The sequence below is a fragment of the Hippoglossus stenolepis genome, chromosome 12 (assembly GCF_022539355.2).
Source record: "Hippoglossus stenolepis isolate QCI-W04-F060 chromosome 12, HSTE1.2, whole genome shotgun sequence".
NCBI lineage: Eukaryota > Metazoa > Chordata > Actinopteri > Pleuronectiformes > Pleuronectidae > Hippoglossus > Hippoglossus stenolepis.
In genome coordinates this window covers 21,736,333-21,743,832 of record NC_061494.1, presented here as the reverse complement: position 1 = coordinate 21,743,832, position 7,500 = coordinate 21,736,333, and the positions used below count along the sequence as shown (strand labels likewise).

Below are 7,500 nucleotides of genomic sequence, written 5' to 3'. Positions count from 1 at the left end.
ATGGACGTGCGTGTGATTGTGTGTTTATGTGTGTGAGTGTGATTGAGTGCGTGGGTTTTGGTGTGATTGTGTGCGAGTGTGTGTGTATGTGTGAATGTGATTGTGTGTGCATGTTTTGGTGTGTTAGTGTAATTGTGTCTGTGAGAGAGTGTGTGTATGTTTTAGTGTGTGTGTGTGTGTGCGTTTGTGTGAGTGTGCCGGTGATTGTGTGTGTGTTCATGTGTGTGAGTGAGATTGTGTATGTGTCTGTGTGTGCGTGTTTATGTGTGTGAGTGTGTGTAAGAATGTGTGAGTGTGTGTGTGCGTGCGTTTATGTGTGTGTGAGTGTGATTGTGTGCATGTGTGAGTGTGATTGTGTGTGCATGTTTTGTTGTGTTAGCGTAATTGTGTGCGTGTGAGAGTGTGTGTGTGTGCGTGCGTTTATGTGTGTGTGAGTGTGATTGTGTGTGTATGTTTATGTGTGTGTTTGAGTGCGTTTATGTGTGTGTGTGCTTGTGTGTGATTTTTGTGTGCGCGTTTGTGTGAGTGTGATTGTGTGTGCATGTTTTGGTGTGTGTGTGTGTGTGCGTGCGTTTGTGCGAGTGTGCCTGTGAATGTGTGTGTATGTTTATGTGTGTGAGTGAGATTGTGTATGTGTCTGTGTGTGTGTGTTTCTGTGCGTGAGTGTGTGTAAGAATGTGTGAGTGTGTGTGTGCGTGCGTTTATGTGTGTGTGTGATGTGATTGTGTGTGTGTGTTTGTATGGACGTGCGTGTGATTGTGTGTTTATGTGTGTGAGTATGATTGAGTGCGTGGGTTTTGGTGTGAGTGAGATTGTGTGTGTGAATGTGATTGTGTGTGAGTGAGATTGTGTGCGAGTGTGTATGTGTATGTGTGAGTGTGATTGTGTGTGTGTGCGTGTTTATGTGTGTGTTTGAGTGCGTTTGTGTGTGCTTGTATGTGATTTTTGTGTGCGCGTTTGTGTGAGAGTGTGTGTATGTTTTAGTGTGTGTGTGTTTTAGTGTGTGTGTGTGTGCCTTTATGTGTGATTGTGTGTGTGCGTTTGTGTAGTGTGTGTAAGAATGTGTGAGTGTGTGTGTGCGTGCGTTTATGTGTGTGTGAGTGTGATTGTGTGTGTATGTTTATGTGTGTGAGTGAGATTGTGTATGTGTGTGTGTGTGTAATAATGTATGAGTGTGATTGTGTGCGTGTGTGTGATGTGATTGTGTGTGTGTGTTTATGTGTGATTGTGTGTGTGTGCGTGTTTATGTGTGTGTTTGAGTGCATTTATGTGTGTGTGTGCTTTTGTGTGATTTTTGTGTGCGTGTTTGTGTGAGTGTGATTAAGTATGCATGTTTTGGTGTGTTAGTGTAATTGTGTCTGTGAGAGAGTGTGTGTATGTTTATGTGTGTGTGTGTGTGTGTGCGTGCGTTTATGTGTGAGTGCGTTTGTGTGAGTGTGCCTGTGATTGTGTGTGTTTATGTGTGTGAGTGAGATTGTGTATGTGTCTGTGTTGTGATTGTGTGTGTGTTTGTATGGACGTGCGTCTGATTGTGTGTTTTATGTTTGTAGGTGTGATTAGTCATTGGTTTGGTGTGATTGTGTGCATGTGTGAGTGTGATTGTGTGCATGTTTTTGGTGTGTTAAGCTGGTGTGTGCGTGTGAGAAGTGTGTATGTGTGTGTGTTGGTGCGTTTATGTGTGTGTGTGCTTGTGTGTGATTTTTGTGTGCGTGTTTGTGTGAGTCTGATTGTGTGTGCATGTTTTGGTGTGTGTGTGTGTGCGTGCGTTTGTGCGAGTGTGCCTGTGATTGTGTGTGTATGTTTATGTGTGTAGGTGAGATTGTGTATGTGTGTGTGTGTGCGTGTTTATGAGTGAGTGTGTGTGCGTGCGTTTATGTGTGTGTGAGTGTGATTGTGTGTGTGTAATATTAGTGAGTGTGATTGTGTGCGTGATGTGATTGTGTGTGTGTGTTTGTATGGACGTGCGTGTGATTGTGTGTTTGTGTGTGAGTGTGATTGTGTGCGTGGGTTTTGGTGTGAGTGAGATTGTGTGTGTGAATGTGATTGTGTGTGAGTGTGTATGTGTGAGTGTGATTGTGTGTGTGTGTGTGCGTGTTTATGTGTGTGTTTGAGTGCGTTTATGTGTGTGTGTGCTTGTGTGTGATTCTTGTGTGTGCGTTTGTGTGAGTGTGATTGTGTGTGTGAATGTGATTGTGTGTGCATGTTTTAGTGTGTTAGTGTAATTGTGACTGTGAGAGAGTGTGTGTATGTTTTAGTGTGTGTGCGTGCTTTTATGTGTGCGTTTGTGTAAGTGTGAGTGTGCCTGTGATTGTGTGTGTATGTTTATGTGTGTGAGTGAGATTGTGTGTGTGTGTGTGTGTGCGTGTTTATGTGTGTGAGTGTGTGTAAGAATGTGTGAGTGTGTGTGTGTGTGCGTGCATTTATGTGTGTGTGAGTGTGATTGTGTGTGTTTGTGTGTGTAATAATGTGTGAGTGTGATTGTGTGTGTGTGTGTTTGTATGGACGTGCGTGTGATTGTGTGTTTATGTGTGTGAGTGGTTGAGTGTGGTTTTGGTGTGATTATTATTGCATGTGTGTAGGTGTGATTGTGTGCATGTTTTGGTGTGTTAAGCGTAATTGTGTGATGTGAGAGAGAGTGTGTGTATGTGTGTGTGTTTGAGTGCGTTTATGTGTGTGCTTGTGTGTGATTTTGTGTGCGTGTTTGTGTGAGTCTGATTGTGTGTGCATGTTTTGGTGTGTGTGTGTGTGCGTGCGTTTGTGCGAGTGTGCCTGTGATTGTGTGTGTATGTTTATGTGTGTGAGTGAGATTGTGTATGTGTGTGTGTGTGCGTGTTTATGAGTGTGAGTGTGTGTGTGCGTGCGTTTATGTGTGTGTGAGTGTGATTGTGTGTGTGTAATAATGTGTGAGTGTGATTGTGTGCGTGATGTGATTGTGTGTGTGTGTGTTTGTATGGACGTGCGTGTGATTGTGTGTTTATGTGTGTGAGTGTGATTGTGTGCGTGGGTTTTGGTGTGTGTGAGTGTGTATGTGTGAGTGTGATTGTGTGTGTGTGTGCGTGTTTCTGTGTGTGTTTGACTGCGTTTATGTGTGTGTGTGCTTGTGTGTGATTCTTGTGTGTGCGTTTGTGTGAGTGTGATTGTGTGTGTGAATGTGATTGTGTGTGCATGTTTTAGTGTGTTAGTGTAATTGTGACTGTGAGAGAGTGTTTGTATGTTTTAGTGTGTGTGCGTGCTTTTATGTGTGAGCGTTTGTGTGAGTGTGAGTGTGCCTGTGATTGTGTGTGTATGTGTGTGTTTATGTGTGTGAGTGTGTGTAAGAATGTGTGAGTGTGTGTGTGTGTGCGTGCGTTTGTGTGTGTGTGAGTGTGATTGTGTGTGTGTTTGTGTGTGTAATAATGTGTGAGTGTGATTGTGTGTGTGTGTTTGTTATGGTCTTGCGTGTGATTGTGTGTTTATGTGTGTGAGTGTGATTGAGTGTGTGGGTTTTGGTGTGATTGTGTGCATGTGTGTGAGTGTGAGTGTGTGTGCATGTTTTGGTGTGTTAGCATAATTGTGTGTGTGTGTGAGAGAGTGTGTGTATGTGTGTGTATGTTGTGTTATTATTAGAGAGTGAAATGTAAACAAACCTCCAGTTTGGTTGAAGCGTTCCTTTGCGACTTCGAGGTTGTTTTTGAAGACCTGCTGTGCACCAAGAGGTTCCCAGTGTTGCTCTCCCAGTACTCTGCATCATTTGCCTTTAACATCCAGTCCTGTTTGGGTTCTGCTTTCTCTGTGTTGCTGTCTGTGTCGATCTGAGCGTCATCCAACCAAACCAACAGCCACAAACTCTGGAAGGATTTGGGACTTGAGAGGACCCAGTGTAGAAATACTTCAGAGGTAGATCCCTGCAAGAAAATTTCAAGTCATGACTTTAGTTTTCAGACTGTTTTATAAATCACTGAGGAGTCAAGAAGACATGAAGCACATTTCAAAGACCTTCAGCTGTTGTGAGTAAACAAACACAAGAAACACATTCATAGAAAACGTCACTCCAGAGTCCAGACTCTCTTTACTTTGAATATTCTACTCGTCTTAAAATGGATTCAATCTATGACTCAAATCTAATATTAGAAAATAATATTTTCTACTGCAAGTATTTAATGCTTGAAGTGAGAAACTACTTCAATTTCCAAGATTTTCGATGAGACTTTTATTCTTAAAGTCAGCCAAATAGTTGGTTTCTCTCTCTTTATATATCAATATATATGTATCCATATATACACATATACATTTATACTGGACCCAGTGAACAAAACAAAGTGGGACATTTATTACGAGAGGGCTTGACTATTTTTAAAATGTATAGACTCAGAAAATGTTTGACAGCAATAATAACAATATGACAACTTGTTCATTAGGTTGTCAACAACATTTCCTGATTCAGATCCATCGACTGAAAATAATTCATCTGTCGTTTGGCTCAGTTCCTAAGATGTCAAGTCAAATGCTTGCTGACAGCGACATGTAATTGAGACTTGATGTTTCAATGTTGAACACAACTTCATTATAAATAACTATAAATCGGATATTGTCCAAACAGAACTTGAATTAAGAAAATAAAATGTATGTTTGTTTTTTAAAGAAGATGTGATAAATGCACTTATTCTTTGTTTATTCTGTAAAAATACACGTGGTGCATGTGAGCAAACATAAAGGCTGATACCTTCCTTATCACGAGCAGACTCACATCCAAGCAGTCCGGCTTCAGGGCAGATGTTATCACGTTAGAAAGTATTAACAGACATCTGTCTGTATTCATCATGGAAGCAGCCTCGTCCTGATTCTTTGTCTCCCTGCTTCTTTTCACTGACATCATTTACATTGAGATGAATTTGTGTTTTGTATCGGTAACAATGTGTATTGGATTGATTGTATTGGAGGAGGAGGTCACATTGATAACAAATCATTAATTTAGTAATATCTCATGTCAGTGATATTGCTCACGGTCTTTATCAGACTAAATGATGTTAGACATTGGCACCAACAAAGCAGGAAGCTGTTCGTCCTCAGCAGCTTCCTGTTACTATGGAAACAGCGCCATCTACTGACTACAATAACAAACCGAAACCTGAGTCGTCGCCTTATTTCAAACTTTGTCAGTTTACACAGTTTAGATAAAATAACTGAGGTGTTTGAATCGCTGGGAGATGAATCATAAATAATAATAATTATTATTAATAATAATAATAATAAAATGATGTTAAAATATTTATATTTACATAAATAACAGTCTTGATTCATATCAACAGACTGAACTATTTCTTCACAACTTTTTATAAACCAACAAACATGAGACACGTCATGAATAACTAAGTCTGAAACAATAAAGTTCATAATGTGCACAAGACAAGAAACTCTTGTTTCATCGCTGAGTTTAAACGTGGCTTCGTTTTCACTGTTTCCTGATTCATCAGGTCTGTTTGGACACTTTCGCTTCAGAATCGCTGCGTCATTTCGTCCAGATGGTTCTGACCAGAGTAAGAAGTCAAATAACGGTCAGGATCAAGAAAGAAAAGTCCTGTTCAGTTGATCTTACTGAAATGAATATAATCTTTCCTTCTCACGTGAGATCGATGACATTCACTGCCATGAACTTTTAAATCATGTCTTGAAACGTTATTAAGCTACAAATCTGCAACGAAGGAACCAAACATCAAACATTACAATAGACCTCAAATCTTTAGTGTCTTTTAAAAACATGGGCATTTTTACTTTCACTTCAAATCGACCAAATAAAATAAAACAAAGTAGAAACGTGGACTTTAACTCACGTGCCGTCGCTTGTGTGCTCCTGCCAGGAAGCAGGGACAATTACAGTGAACATGGTGAGCAGTGGTGTATTATTCCTCTTTGCTGGGCTGGTAGATGAGCTCTTCTCTTCACGGAGAGACGGACTCCTGTGGAGACAAGGGCAGAAACTTGGGAGACGAGGACAAACTGTGGGGCGGGGACATCCTCTGAGCCAATGGGAATTTAGGATCCAGCCTCCACGTCACTTAAGGCTGGTGAAACTCAGCAACTGAGGTGTAGAAGGAAAAGTGAAGGTAACGAACTGCATGATCCTTCTTCACACCCTGTAGAGTCGAATAATATATTTTTAAGATAATGTGTTGATTGTATTATTGTATTTTTAGGATATTGTGCTTGTATGATAATGTATTTGTAGGATATTGTACTTGTAGGATATTGTACTCATAGGATAAAATATTTTTAGATCGTTTGTATTAATTGCAACATTTTGTAAGATAATCTGTTTATAGGATTATTGTATTTGTAGGATAATGTATTTGTGCCAGTGCATTTTCTATGGGACAGACAACCTGAAAACAAGCCCCACGGCAAACAACTAACTAACACAGATGAGCCCATTATTCAAGACTTGAACAATTTAATAACACAAGATATTGAACGTGAAGCCATATTTTACGTCTGTTTACTCACCCAAATTTAAATAATAAAACCACAGCAGAAAGAGAACACAAGCATCGAACAACTCTGTTGTGTTGCTGAAAACTGCTCAGACAAGAAATTGAACTCTTCTGTTGATATTTTGAACAGCTGATGTGTGTTTCATTTCTGTTTCACTCTCCACTTTCTGTTCACAAGCACTTTATAAAATGTCACTCATTCGTGTTCCACTGAATCGATGTTGACACTGAGGCTTAGTTGACAAAGCTCATCACACTCGACCATAGAGTTCACCTATATAATATAATGTCCTCTGAAATCATGGAGGACAGTATTTATGTGTGTGTGTGTGTGTGTGTGTGTGTGTGTGTGTGTGTGTGTGTGTGTGTGTGTGTGTGTGTGTGTGTGTGGCGTGTGCGTGTGTGTACAGGTTAGATCTCTTGTTCAGTTCTCAGTCACAGTGCCACAGCACCTGAGCACAAACAGCACATCCTGTTTCTGGAAAATCACGGCGCTTTTCTTTAGTTATATGACGCTGAGTCTTGATACTTGATCTGAGGCCGGATCACAGTGATGGGTTCATTTGTCTCTTTCAGGGCCTGAGGCTTCTTGTCCTCCTCGTTTGTCCACATTCTCTAATTGTCAACAGAATACTTCCTCAAACACAATCAAAAGATAAGTGAGGAATCAAACTTTGTCATGTAACACACACACACACACACACACACACACACACACACACACACACACACACACACACACACACACACACACACACACACACACACACACACAAAATACAAATAAAGTGTGTACATTCACTTAAAAATAATAAGACACTGCATCGTATAAGGAAAATATGTGATGCAATCTCATACAAAATATTTGCACGTTAAAAGTGGGTTCGTTGAGTCACTCTCCGGGGTTCGAGGCAGGGTCAGACACAGTATGGCTAGAGTTCGCATAGCAATGTCAGACGTTTTTTTTTCATCAACCGTCAAAAGAATTGGCAACCACAATTTTCTTCGCCGTATTGAATAAATTCAGCCCACT

The 7,500-nt window shown here is 40.5% G+C and overlaps 1 protein-coding gene and 1 pseudogene across 2 annotated transcripts in view; both read right to left on the bottom strand.

Moving 5' to 3' along the window:
• LOC118119000 overlaps positions 1-3,765 on the bottom strand; it is a 13,644-nt pseudogene extending 9,879 nt beyond the window's left edge.
• The window catches only part of LOC118118999 (mediator of DNA damage checkpoint protein 1), a 37,966-nt gene that overhangs the window by 12,871 nt on the left and 17,595 nt on the right, over positions 1-7,500 (bottom strand). The window lies entirely within an intron of this gene.